This window comes from Solanum pennellii, chromosome 9 (genome assembly GCF_001406875.1).
Source record: "Solanum pennellii chromosome 9, SPENNV200".
Taxonomy (NCBI): Eukaryota; Viridiplantae; Streptophyta; class Magnoliopsida; order Solanales; family Solanaceae; genus Solanum; species Solanum pennellii.
The window spans coordinates 66158745-66174583 of record NC_028645.1 but is presented as its reverse complement, the minus strand read 5'-3'; the positions used below and the strand labels follow the sequence as shown (position 1 = coordinate 66174583).

Here is a 15839-nt window from a genome sequence, read left to right as displayed (position 1 = left end):
ATTTGCACATATTGAAATGTATTGCTCAGATACAGATATTCAAGTCAAAGTAACATATCAAAACAAACAAGATGATGAGAGGGGAGAGAAGTTACCAATTTTATCCACACAAACATCCTTTTTGAATGCATCTTGAATGCAAAATCCTTTTATAAGCTGATATTATTACCAAATTAGTCATTCTGGTAACTGTTACCTCAAAAGGAAAACAAATAGCATCATAAGGAAAAAAGTACAATTCATCAATTCGCTATACCTTTACATTGATTGATTAAATATGATGCAGCAACTCTTTTCCACTTATTTTTTGTGTGCGACACAAAATACAAATGACAACATTCAAAATCTTTCCAATGTCAGCACAAGAAGAAAGAGATGTGCAGGATTTTATAAGCTTCAGAGCATGTGGAACCAAATCCATCCTTGAATAACAGTATCGACATAAATATTGTGCATACAAATTTATGCTTCCTCCAACATTGCCAACCATGTAAGCTCGTAGAGCACAGTCTTGATGGGAAACATGTCCACATATGTATCCATCTATTTTTGCTTCACACCGAACATAATTGTACCCATCATCGTCCGAACTGATCGTCTTGCAGCAGAGGATACAACAAAAACATCAACAAAAACCAGGTTCACTGCAACAAATATCACAAACCATGGCCGGAAAAGGATTTTCTTTTGCTAAACTGCTACAAATTTCGTTACCATCCTTACAATTTATGACTCTTATAGGAAAATTATACAGTAAAGACTCCATTTCTGTCCCTAAAGATGTTGTCCTATCTATCATATCAGAGTAAAAATCAATATTTGCTTATAAACAAAAAAAAATTGTATCAGTTCAATAAAAAGATGTGTTAAGTGTTTTTTTAAATTGACGCAAACAACTGAATAAATATCTACATGATATATACCAAAGAGCTAACCTTTTGAGCTTGGCGACTTCTTCGAAGGAATCATCCAACCAAATGAGGCCAAAAACTATTTTATATCCATGTTAGGATACTCAGACTGGAGATACTTTTCAACAAAAATCTTATTTCGAAAAGCATATTTCTGTCCACCTTTTGGAGACTTAAAATGTTTCGGAAGATACAAATATCTATTTGTAAATGTTCCTGAACTTGAAAATATATTCCCTACCCTCCAACCCCACTTATCACCAACATTTGGAAAATCTATAGGAGCATATGGTAAGCCTTCGCCAGAGTCACACTCAGAAACATGATAAAGTTCAAGCCCAATATTACTGATTTCTTGGCAGACATTTATCTGGAAATCTCTAACTAGGATGATTCCAATAGAAGAATGAAACCATAAACATAGGGAAACGTTAGAAGTCCACAGTAGAAAGCAAACAATTTTGGCTATAAAATATTGGGAAAAAAAATAGCTAAAGAAGAAAAGCAAAAAGTTAGGTACATTCTCCAGGATAACAAAATAGCTAATGTTTGATCCGAAGAAGTTATGCTTAAGATGAAGATAAATTTTAGACCATCTCGCATGATCTACAAAAACACTGTCCTCCCAAGGAGACATCAAAGTTGATCAGTAGAATTTTTGTGTATAATACAACATGCTTGACATAAACACCTAAACTTTAATGCAACCTTTGGTTTGAAAATATTACTATGATACTTAAAAAATACTTTTGAAGAACTTGGTAAGAAACAACAAAATTTACAGAATATTTTAAAAACTAGAAACTTAAAACCATAAAGAAAATAGAATTTGCAACAAATTAAAAATATAAAACAAAATATTTTCTCAGAAAAAATATTGACCCCACTGACTGCAAAATGTTTTCTTATAAAAATTAGTCCCCTCAAGCACTGAAGGTTGATGTTATACATCTTTTCATAATATAATAATGTTACTCACCGGTGTATTAATACTTAAAACCACAGTGTCAGCAAATAGTAAAATTCACTTAGGACACTATATTTACTAGAAAAAAAAAAAGTTCAAAAATTTTGTTATTGAAAAATAAGAGAAGCCCATCTATTTATATTAAAGAGATGATAGTGTGAATGGCTTCTTGTTGTGACTTATCGGAAACCGCACAACCCTTCAAAAAAATCACAAACTTACTGAAAATTCACAACTTTTTATCCAAGTGTCAACTCTTCAGAAAAGTCGCAATTCTTCAGAAATGTCCAAATTCTTTATAAAAGTTACAACTCTTCAATTTAATTCACATTTTTTTAGACCTAACAATTACTCGTGCCATCAAATAAATTGTGATCTTGAAGTCTTCTTTTTAGTAGATCCCCACTACAAGCCAATCCTAATATTGGTCTCGAATCCTTTTAATTGGTTAAAAATTTAAGGTTTTCATCAGTTCATGAAGAAGAATAAAAATAAGAAATCTCCTATCATAAATGCACAAACAACCTCTATAAAAATTATACAACTCGTTTTTTGTTTCAATTCATTAATGTTATGTTCTTAATTTACTTCACCCCTTATTTTATAGAAATGTTTGTTAGTGTCAGGACCCAAAACGAGTCATGAGTGGAACCCACACTTAAACTCCTATGTTAGAGAACCATTTAATCCAACCCAAACATATATTTATCATTCAACTTATGAAATACTAATGATAATGCGGAAGATTAAATCTTATTAGTTTTCAAAACCTTAAAGTCATCACATTAAGGGAATCTATTCTTCAAATACAAAGTCTAAGAGTGTTAAAGACACTAGAATATATTAATAAAATAGTTTATGTCCCAAATCTAATGACATCATGTCATGACCGAGAGAATCTAAAATGAGCTTTAATAAGTAGCTCAACCTGGAACCTGATATGCTGCTGACTAGCTAGGGCTGAGGGAAAGTCAAAGACACTAGTACAGTCGCTGCACTCTATAAAAGGAAAACACAAGTAGGGCATAGTAAGGAGCAACATTTACTGAGTAAGTATCACCGGCCAACCCAAAATAGAAACTAATATAAAATGAATAGTAGTATAAAGTCAAATATGACACTTAGTAGGTGACAAGCATAAAATACCATGAAGCAGTGACAAAAATACTAAAGTAAGTACACTGTCAATCACAATATCAAGCACACATATGGGGACTCATGACTCCACAACAATTTTATTTGAGAAATGGGTTCTTTGAGATTGAGTACATTCAGTTAATTCAATATCTTTTTCCTTTAATTTACCATGTTAGAATGTGACACTCTTATCCAATTATACCGTGTCGTAACAGGACACTCCTATCCAATAATACCGTGTCGGAACTTGAAACTCCGATCCACAATATCGTGTCAGAACGTGACACTCTGATCAAAAATAATATGTCGGAATGTTACACTTCGATCAATAAAACTATGTCGGAACGTGACACTAAGATCTATTAATATTGTAAAATTATCATTTATTATCCCCACTTTTTACTGCGTTAACAATATTTTATCAAGCCTTGTTTATTCAAAACATCACTTCGATGGATAGGTATCAAGACTATTAATTTGACGGTCTCAGGATTTCAGAATAATCAAAGAACACACAATCAAGTAAACCGGGAACTTACAATATCACTCAATGATTACAATCACTATAAATATATCCCGCATTTTGTTAAGAATGTAGTTAAAATCAGAAGAATTTTTTTTCACAATCATAGGATTATATATTTCACATATATTTTACAAGGTGAAACAAATAATAATTATTATAATTCATAATTCTCAAAAAAAATAATTTAGCATATTATTAATATTTCTTTCCCTCATTTACTAGTTTTTATTAAATATCTATATATTTCATACTTTATTGGGAAATAATATATTATATACTCTCGACTAGTTCATTGTTTTCTATCAAATCCTATTAAATTTTATAATTTGTAGAATATTTTCTACCACACTTGTTCATGTGATTTTATTTTTTTTACAAGATATTAGAAGAGCTACTCTCTCAGTTTTCTTTAAATTTTAAAATTTCGGTTAATAGTTTTGATTTTTGGTTTTTAAGTACTTTTATTCAATTAAATGGAAAATCGAAATTTAACTACATTAAATTTTACATTCTACCTTTAAAACCTAACATTTGTTTACATATTCCCAATTCAAATTCTAAAATACGGCCCATTGACATAGACCCAATTCAAAACTCAAGGCTAAAATAGTAAAAATTTGAAAGAATTGAAAAATGTATCATTATATTATTGTTTGTTAAATTTTATTAAATCATAAATCAAATCGAAAATGTGAAAATCAAAATGAACTGCATTTATTTCAATTTGTCTTCGGTTTAACATTTCACCGAATCGAAAATTGACGAAGAGAATAGAGATTCACAAACCGAACCGTACAAATTGAACACCCAACCCTATTGACTGTACATTACTATTTATATATCATGACCTTAAAATTATACATTGTTATTTATGTATCTTATTCTAATTGAAAAACAATTGACTTCAGAAGAAATTTATCATACATGTAATCATTCTAAGTAATATTTTTTGTGATTGCTAGTTAACACTATGGTTAGTTGAGAAGTATCTAATACATACAATAAAATTTGAAATTTGTTGAATTTTATATGCATGTGTTAAAAAGTGGTGCAACTACGTCTTAAATGTTAGTCGAATGACTGGAGATAAGTAATAACATTTAATACATAGTCAACTTGAAAATTTGACATGAAACCCTAATACATATAAAATAATTATAAATATGATATATGCTGACTTAATTAGTTGTACAACAATGTTTCATATAAATAATAACATGTCATATATAAAGATGTTCTATACATAAAAAAGTTATGTATCATATACATAATTATGAATATGATAAAAAATGATATGTTAAAAAACATTAGTGTGACAATAATATTTAATAATGTCTATCATTCTAGTTGTATAAGTACGGGTGTATATATCTTGTAGGAAAAAATAACGAAATTTTGTTAAGTTATGTATCAATACATATTTATAAACATGATATATACTAATTTGTGTTTTAATAAATTCGGATTATAAATCAAAACTAATATTTATATATGCTGAAATTATAATGTATCATAAAGTTGAAACATAGGAATTATACATAAATTTATCAATCAAAATCAACTAGATACAATAAAAATATGAACCTTGGATGCAAAAGAGTACTTTGTAACATGTTCTAATTTTCTTCCTTTTTTGTATCAGAAAAAAATGAATAACATAAAATTGAAAAACAAATGTACCATGAGGAGAGATATGAGAGATCCAACTTTCCTACCTTTTTTGGGGGGTGGGGGTGGGGGTGGGGGTACACAATCAGTTTAGAAGATGAAGGTATATCATTCTTCAACTTTGACTTCTCAAAATTATGATTTCTCACTGATATTGGAACATGCAATTGTTTGAATCTATTTTCATCCCAATCATCATCTCAAAATCATAAATACGATCAATTAAGGTGAGAATAACTGGGTAATTTAAATATTAAAATAAGTAGCATCATTCATATGTATTAGAAATTTGAAGATGCAAAATGAAAACAAAAAGCTAGAAAGAAATGATGAACTGTAAGTTGGAGAGGAAGAAAAACTTCATACTGAGAAATTTGCAATCGATTGAGTGGTGACGAAAAAAATTGAAACTCAAAAGTGTACTTAAGAAAATAATTGTTGAGATCGAGGGAGTGAAGTTTGAAGGAGTGAAATAGGAAGAAACAAATTACATTTGTGAATTAAGAAGCTATGTATCGTTTAATACCCCTAAAATACTAGACCAACATTGGCATGTTGATGCACCATTTTTTATTAAGTAGAATATGTATTAATCCTATATTGGGAACATGAAATTTTGAGATATTTGAAATCTTGCTTAATATAATTGTGATCGTAATTTAAGGAACTGTAAAGGGGTATTTACGTAATATTCTTGTTAAAATTATGTATAACTTGAAGCGGGGTGAGGGTAATACATATAAGTATATATGTATGCATTTTGGGCGTCCACCTTTGCAGTTTATGTGTACATCTGACATGGATCACCTTTCTTGCTATTTATTGTTACAATTCCTCTGATTAATGGGTCCGTGGTTCACCACTAATGCCCTCCAAAATATGGCTCAGAAAAATCGGCTAAGTCTCGACCCACGGACAAACTTACATTCTATAAGTCAGACAACAATCCATGGTCTGTGTCAGTTGATCAAGACCTCATTACCCAGCCTCTGATAGGAACCACGATTGACTAGTACGGTCTGTAGATAGACCTATGGATCGTAGGTGATGGTTAGGTGTTAGTTAGAGGGAAATTGCATATTAGGTCAACTTCAAATTGTTATAACTCTTAGCAAAAAATCAATTAAGTGTCCTATGACCAATCATATGATAGATAATTGAATCATCTTTCCAAGGCCACTATATTTTCTAAAATCCGGCCTTAGAGTAAAACATTTTGTATTATTTAGTGAAGGCATGTCGAGCAAACTAAAACGACGGACCTTCGATTTAACGACGGCCGGTCAGTCAAGGTCGTCAATTACTCCAACAACAATTATTTCAGGGGTCTTTTAGTCTTTTTCTTGTTTATTTAACCCCTAAGATACATCATTTAAACCCTAAATCATGAGATTTTACTCAGTTTAAGCCTTGAGTCATAACTAAAATTTACCTAAGTCAAATCCTTAATCAAAACATAGAAAATTAGAAGCAAGAGAGCATAAAAAGGTCAAGAACCCTAGTTCAGGAAGGCAACAAGGTTCCATCAGTTCCAGCCCCAAAATCAAAAGATTTCTCTATGTATTTCATCACCAGGTATGTGAAATTTCACTACTGGGATCTTTTCACCCATTAGATCCCTAGATATCAAAAAATTCTTGATTCTGTTATCATGATTAGACCAAGGGTTTCTACGAACTTCATTAGATTATCCTGAATTAGTTACTTATATGTTCCAAATTAGATCATCATGTTAATATTCAGTTTACGCATGAATTTAAGAATCATAGCTATGTATGTCTTTAGTTCTTGAATTACATATGCCAGGTAAGATATTTTAGTTTTTAAGTCATACATGCCTCATTTATTAATGCATTAAACCAGAGTAATTGTTGCATTGTCAGTTTGAGATATCCACTTTTTACATAAACTCAGTCATAATAATTTAACTACTTAATTCATTGGGAGTACCATAATACCAAGTTGGACTAGGGTTTAACTTACCTAAATAGTCCCAAAACTACTATCCAAGTAGGTTGTAAGTCCCCTCTGTAGGCATCGGTTTAGTGATTACGCCAACATGCCTTTATACCTCTAATAGGGTAATTTGGTTCCTCTTAATGGGACATATACATCGGTCTCGACACTTAGCTCATGTGGTTTCGTTATCGTTTATGAGTAGGTCCCACAATTTAGTCAGACTCTATTGCATTGGTCATATTTACAGTTCAGCTAGTATTCAGTCTCAAAATGTTATAAATTTTATCATTGCATCTAGTTAGCTTAGATTAAGTATATCATGTTCAGAATATTACACTTTCTTTTGTGTTTGTTCAATTATGTAGGTTTAGGTACTAATCATCAAGATCACACTTAGATTAGTTCCCGATCTCCAGTCTAGTAGAATCAATGGTGAGTCCTCATTCTTCAAGGACAATAGGCTTGAGTTTATTTATGTATTTTTAGTCCTTTAGTTTCAGTTTTTGTTAGATTTAGTTGGGGCCTGTCCAAACATTTCTAGTCAGTTAGAGGCTTTTTTCAAACATGGTTAGATTGAACTTAGAGTCGAGGTAATATGTTCTTTGTATTAAGCTCATAAGTATTTTATTTATCTTAGTTATACTATATGGGTATTCCCTATCTTTTCATTTTAAATACGATTAAGCTTCCGCATAATTTTTTTCTTTAGTATACTTAGCATCCAGATTATGCCTAGATCAATTCCTAATCACAAGTTGAGCAGAATCAGTGGTGAGTCCTCATTCTCCAAGGACAAAAGTCATGAGTTTATGTCTGTATTTATAGTCATTTAGTTTCAGATTTTGTTACTCTTAGCTAGGGCCTATCCCGACATTTATAGTAATTAAGAGGTTACTTTCAAACATAGTTAGGTTCAGCATAGGGTTGAGTTAATATGTTCTTTGTATTAAACTCAGTAGTGTTTCGTTTATCTCAGTTATAGTATATGGGTATTCCCCATCTATTCATTTTAATTATGATTTAGCTTCTTCATCAGTTGTTTTCTTCAGTATGGTCATGATCATGCCAGCGGGATTAGATTGGGATCACTTGTGGTTCTAGGTCCAGTGTCCTCTTCTGAAGGGTAGCTCGAGGTGTGAACCTAATTTAGATGTTATGGATTAGAAATAAGAGACGCAACATAGGAAAAGTTCTGTCCAGATTTCATATTTAGAAATCGTGTATGGACAACTATTAATGTTGCGATGATAATCTTTTGTACAAAATATATTTTGCGGTGATACTTGATTCTTTTCAAACTTAAGAGATGTACCTACAACATGAAAGATATACAATTGATTTTTTTCGTTTTCCTTTTCAAATCTTGGTTGCAACATGAGGTACTAGGCTGGCCAGAATTACTATTTTGGGAGCATGGTCGTGTTTGCACAGGATAAGATTACTTGTGATGATAATCCTTTTTAACTTCAACATTATTGAGATACTAGGAATTACAGAAGTTATTTAATTGTATTTTTGAGGTTGTATATACTCGTGAACAAGTTGACGACCTTTATATTTTTGTTTGTATACGGTTTGAACTCGCGATGTTATTTTGGACTGTTTCTATGATAAAGAATTTATGTTTGTGTAAACTTGTATTTGTACTCTGTTTACTTTCTTGTATATCTAAATATTATTCTTGGTACCTTGGTTACCTCTTTTCAGTTTGCATTGTTGTGTTGGTATCCTTTATGTCGTTAAAGACACTTGACTAACGCGCTCACTTATTGTCATGACCCGGATTCTGGAATTCGGATCGCAACCGGCGTTGTTGACCTCTAAGAGGTCGCAAACAAGCCTCATCTTGCATTCATCACATTCATCTAGTTAAATTTGTGGACAATTTAAAACTGTTTATATGTATGAAGTATACATAGACTTCACATAATTATTAACTAGATACATCATATGCTAAGCTCAACATAAGAGAACAACCATCTAACATAAAGAATCAATTCAAAACTGAAGATGAATATATCATAAATAGTTTGCCAAACATGGGCTTATTACAAAGCTTCAAAATGAAGGTTCAAACGAAACGCTAGGGACAACATCCAATAGATATGTCTAAACCTAAGGGTAGACTAAATCTGTAGCATCCTTAAAATCATGAGGACCTATCAAATGGTTTGGAGAAACGCTGAAGTCCAAACCGCTACAAGTGTCGTCAACCTATACTCTGACCTGCACCTATAAAAATAGTAAATATTAGGGGTTAGTACACCACTTGTAGAAAGTATGTGTGTATGCACACATACACATAAGGCTATGCATGATCAAAGAAAGCTCTTCCTAAACAACATGTTATTTCTGAAAAGCCTAGAGACAAGACATCCCTAAATCGTTAGATGTGAATTGTGGTATGAATATGATGTATTTTAATGCATTCAAAGCACACAAATAATTTTCTATTTGATTAAAAAACATTAGAATCATCCACATAATTTTAGAACAACTCGGGCAAAAACTTGATATTTGGATCCTCTTAGGACGAGACCTCCTCTTTGTACACTTAGATTATTTTTCAGTCTTTTTCTTCTTCTTGTTCTGTAGTTAAATAATTCTTTTGGTCCTATGTTTTACTTACAAGTGCAATGATTAATTGTAGTCCCATACCCACAATGAATCGATGTAACTAATCAAAGGACTAAAGAATGATTTCCCTCCCTTATGGTGAGTCATTTTTTACATTATATATTCATTACCTTTCATAAGCAATTCTCTATTGATCATGCCATTGATTTCATTACTTTCATATTTTATATATAATACATTTCATATACACGAGTCTTTGGAATCGTTGATGTAGCATAAGACATCTCAAGTGAGGGCCTAATATATAGGACCTCAAACCGAGGGCCTTGTTTAGCAAACACAGAGTCTGCTTCATTCGTTCATTCATACTTCACATTATTCACTTCATTCATTAGTAGGATGATGTAAACACCAGCTATACCTAGGATTAAGTTTAGGACTCTCATCAGGATCATGAAGTACAATAACCAAGAATGACCTAATGTCATTACTTAAATCTGATTTCGCCTCCAGATTGTCGTGCAGAAACACCATCGGTATCATTCATTTCAGTATCTTTCAGACATAGGCGAACTCTAAGCTTAACCAATATAGATCAAGTGAGTAGCATGAAATCCAGTGTCTACCCCACATTGAAAAGAGGTGGAGTCACCGGTCAAAGTTACCCAAAACATGCTAGCGTACATGGGAACTGAACCCCGCCAGATCCCTATATTGGAAGTATAGGTTTGAAGACTAGGATATATAAGGAGACCCAAACCCGGCATGCCGGACAGTCTCATCTCATGAGAGTTACGTGAACTTTTGCCCTTCCCGAAAGAAGGCATCACCATTCATAGCTAGCGTATCGGTGCTCAGTATAAAGCTCGATTTCATTCAACTTATACGTCATGGAAGCTGGCTTCTAGTATGAGGACATCATAGCTCAATAGATGATTTCTCATATCATCATTAGTATTAAGTATACACCAGTCTCAGTACTTTCATTAGAGTGTACATAGAGACTGGTCTTTTCATTAGCTTTACACTCTCATAGGTGAGTACGTTTTGATAACATTTACTTACACTATTGATGATTTGTCATACTTTTCTTTAAATTGATGAAATGTGAATTGTCCTTACATAACATCTTTGGTGTTAATGAGACTTGTCTCAGACATTCTAACACCTTCATTCGTTAGTACTTTTAACATAGTAGCTTAGGTTTAAGTGAGACTTGTCTCACTTCTTTTAACACCTCATTCTTGTCACTTTCTTAACATAGACATCTTTAGTGATGTTATTGCTCACTTTACTTGCTTACTTTCGTTTGATAGCTTCATATCATCGTTTATGGACGATGAGAACTTCACTCAATGAATTACATATGTTCATAGTTCATTTGGTTAGGGCATGTTGGGACTTTTCCCAATGATTGTCATGCCTTTGGATATGGATTCATTGAATTACCTTAGATGTTCTTATATTCTAATTTCAATACTTTGACTATATATGATTGGCACAAAATTAGTATTGGCCTAGAAAGATTGAAAACTGCCTTTATAGCCACTTTATTGGCACAAGCCAAAATTACACTCATTCATGATTAGTTTGGTATACCTTATCCATTAGCTATTATTTTATTTATTTAGAGATAAAATTATAGCCAATTTAACACATCACTCTTAGACGATGTATTGTTAGCCATTTTATTGGCATAAGGCAAGCTATTCATTCAAGTATGATTTCATGGAATCATTAGCCAATTCTATTACATATTTTGAAAATAATGTTGTAGACAAATTTATTGGCATAAGCCAAACTTTCACTACACTTGAACTTTTAATTTTTGATTAACTTACAAGAAAAATTCAATGCTTGGTTTAGCCAATCTATGAAGATATTTTGTCATTATAGATTCATGAACTATCTTTCATTCTTTATGAATGTTATAACTACTTATTCAATGCTATTATGTTCACAAGTTCGTGTGGATAGGATATGTTGGGAATTGACCCATTGATTGTCATACGCTATGTTATTAGTTCATTGATGTAGAGAATGGTATCACTTTGTAATTATAACTTCAAACATTTTGGGAGTTAATATTTTGGACATAGTTTTGCTAGCCAATTTGTTAGCATAAACCAAACTTTCACATGTGGTGGTCATTTAAACTTCATTTGTTGTAAGCCAACCTTTTTAGATTCAATTAACTTATAATTATCATTGAATGAATATCCTACAACATTAGACTCAACTTCATAAACAACTCACAACAACTTCATATTTCTCGAACACAAAACTAAGCATTATGTCATTCCTTAATAAGTGTAACTAATCACTCAATCATCCGAATCCAATCTACAGACCTCATTAATAATTAATAAATCAAGAACTTATAAAATATGTTAGAACCACATACCAACAATATGTTCAAGATTACGTCTATATAATTAAAGAATCGAAAACCAGGATAACTAGGGAGTTGGACGTTCAACATTATTATTGGGAAACAACCCTAGTTTCGAAATTCATGAGTTTGAAACTTTTGAAAAGCCTCTGGGAGAAAGAATTCCATGAGATAAAACCAATACTTTAAGTATAACTCAATCTAAGAAGACCATCTTGAACGAAAACATAGAGAAACCTTAAAATCGCCTAGGAGAATCAATGTAATTTTACTTTTTTTCCCTCGCTTGCTTACTATTTTGCGTCCTTTTTTTTACTATGAGTTTTAACGTGATTTTTAGGTTTATCAAATTATGTTGAATTATACAACTTAGTTTTAATAAGTTAATTTAATAAACTAATTAATCAATTAGCAAAACGCCCCTCCTAAGTTGACTAAACATAGTAGAACATAACACATAGTAAAATCAGGAAATTGGTGTTGACTATCATTTTTGTTAAAATTTTTACTTTATATTAAACAATTAAATCCTTAATTTAATTAATTTAGGTACCTAGGTTAATTACTAAAGTAATCTTAAGTCATTGGAACCCAAATTAACCCTTTTGGACCATCTTAGGTTAAGTACTATGATGTTTATTGAGTTGTACTAGGTTAGTGTAAGAATTTCGTTTTGATCATTTATACTAATTAATTACATTAGTAATTTACATAATTAGGTGACCTAAGGTAATTACTAAAGTACACTTAAGTCATTACGACCATAACCAATCATTTGAACCATCCTAGGTTAGGTACTAGGTTGTCTTTCTTTTTTAAACCGAAAACTGGAAATTAATTTGTAATTTCAGTTTTTTTTCCTTTAATTAATCAATTATGTTTCTAAATTAATTAACTAAGTATCATAGGATAATTATTAAAGTAACCCTAGGTTTTTAGGACCTTTAATAACTCTTTTGACAATCCTAGGTTTGGTACTAGGTTGTCCCTTTCTTGTCTTAACTTGAATCTGAAAATTTCCTTTTTAGTTTCGGTTTTAGCATTTTTAAATTTATTAATTAATTTTCTAAATTAATTAATTAGGTAACCTATAGTAATTAATAAGGTACCCCTAAATTGTTAGGACCCTAACTAACCGTTTGGATCATCCTAGGTTAGGTACTAGGTTGTCTCTTTAAGTAGTACTAAGTTAGTGTCAACCCGGTTTTGTTCCTAGGTTGTCGGGTGCACTAATGGGTCCAATTGGGTTAGTCGTAGGTTATTTAGTTATTTAGTAAGTAGGTTAGAGTGTAGAATTAGTATAAAGGTTAAGCCCCACTTTGAGTGGCCTCTTGTGCACGTTTTTCCAACTAACTACCCTAACCGAATTCGGTTAGGATGATCCCTTCCTTTGGAAAATTGTTCACATGTTTTGCACATGGGTTGGTCACCCTTTCCTAACTAACTATTATTTATGCTTCATTCGGAAATGTTTAATTATCGTCTCAAGGATCCTCACTATGTCCTTGGGCACTGTTTAATCTATATGATCATTTTGAATGATCATGTGCTATCGTACTAGCCTTGACACATAGATGCCTAGTACTTTGTGTGCAAATAATAGAAAATATATTTTTTTAGCTTAGGGTCTTCATTACAGGTACATTTCGTAAAAACAAGCTAAATAATATTAGACAATTAGCTACACCCTTTAAGACAATATTTTCTAATATGACCAATGTTTTACTTATTTGGGTATTATTTCGAAATTGGCTAATAACCCTTAGCTAATTTTCTATACTATGCCCAATATTTCTCAATATTAGGCATTGAAATGCCTATGTATCCCCAATACACATTCTTAAAGACCTATTGGGCTCTTCACTAGACATGTAATTTTACGGAATGTTACACTTATACGAATTGTTTGATCATTTAGCACTCTTGGTGGGACCTAGTCCTTCTTGTGGCTGTGACTTTTTCACAATTGACATGCCTCTTGATTTAGATCACTTTCCATCTTGACTCTGGATTATTAGTCTGTCTTACGAATGGAAATATTCCATTTAAGTACAAACTGTAAAGCCACTTTTAATATGGTTCATGGTTCACATGATTATTGAGATTTTACCCTCTTGATACAGGGCGTCTTCCTTTTTGATATATGCTCCTGCTTGACGACATGATGTATATATTGGGCGAGGTTTGTTATTGGATCTCTTGGAAAATCGGGCAATGAGTGTTCTTGTCATTTGATCGTTTACATATCGAACATGATACTCTTGTCATAATATTTAGTTGACTTATTTATGCGAAAAAGGAAAAATATATCCCCAAACTTTCATAAATGGTATGTGTATACCCTTCGTTATACTTTTAGGACGTCAGTACCCTTGCCATCAAAATTTTGGAGCATATATACCCTTTTAGTTAGTGGTGGTACACGTTTTTCTATCCTAACCACTCACACGATTTTTGTTGAAATTCTGCCCAAAATTAAAAGAATCTACCGGGATTAATCTGTAAACTGTTCAAATATATAATACCCATGACCCAATAATATTAACCCTAATCACCAAATCGATTTACCTAAGGGCAAAGAAAAAAGGTGGAAAACGTAGCTCCGCCACTGTACGACGCTTAAGATGCATAATTTTAGGCTGAATCATGATATGAAGGGCAAAATATTGAAGCACAGGATCAACCAAAGCAACTTCCATCAACAAGAATACAGCCATATCTCGATGGTTCATCAGTACTAGGTTGATTAATATAGAGTGGAATCCTTTAGAGAAGAGACACATGATCAACATTGTTTAGATAAAATAAAGTTCACCTATTTTAAGATTTAAGATCCTACTACGACCCCAAAACTCCTTTTTTTTCATTCACCTCTTCTCTCCAAACAAATCTTACCCTACTACTTAACCAAATTCTAATCCTAGTATCAATCTTTGTGTTGTTTGTATGGATCTTTCTGTTCTAGGAGAAAGGTGAGGAGAAATAGGAGAATTTGGTGTTGAAGATGATTTGAGGATGAAGATGGGGAAAGATGTTGTTAAACAAGTGTTTAAATTGCTTAATGTGAAATTAAGTGAATTGATTTTTGGGGATTTGGTTAATATTTTTGGGTTATGGGTATTACGTATTTGGGTGTGTTTTAAAATAAATTCGAGTGAATTTTTTTTTAATTTTGGGCAGATATTTAACAAATATCAGGTCAGTGATTAGGATCGAGATACGTGTACCACCGTTAAATTAAAGGGTATATATGCGCAAAATTTTGACGGCACCTGAAAGTATAACGAAGGGTATACATATACCATCTACAAAAGTTTGAGGGTATATTTGTCCTTTTTCCCTTTATTTATTATGATTCAGTTGTTCTTCTCATGACTTGAGAAAAAGGTATCTTGACAATTCTAAGGGCCCCGAACCTATAGTTGTTACACCACTATGCAATATGCTTAGTGATAATTGTTTCTATTGTAGGGAATGTTAGAGGAAAGAGCACATTTTCATAAAAGCATCTGTATTTTGTATAAACCTTGGGACTTGTACATGAGCTATGTATTGTATATTGATATGAAACTTTGAGGGCTAATTCGTTCATGTCACCATGGATTGTAATATAAGAATGACTATTTATTTTGTTCTGTTGGGGTCTGTAATCCCAAGTATTGAAATATATTAAATTTACTACTTGTTTTGAATGGTAGTATT

General features: G+C 32.0%; 1 pseudogene; it reads right to left on the bottom strand.

Annotated features, from left to right (window-relative positions):
* Positions 1-250: 250 nt before the first annotated feature.
* LOC107030300 lies at positions 251-14854 on the bottom strand (annotated as a pseudogene).
* Positions 14855-15839: the final 985 nt, after the last annotated feature.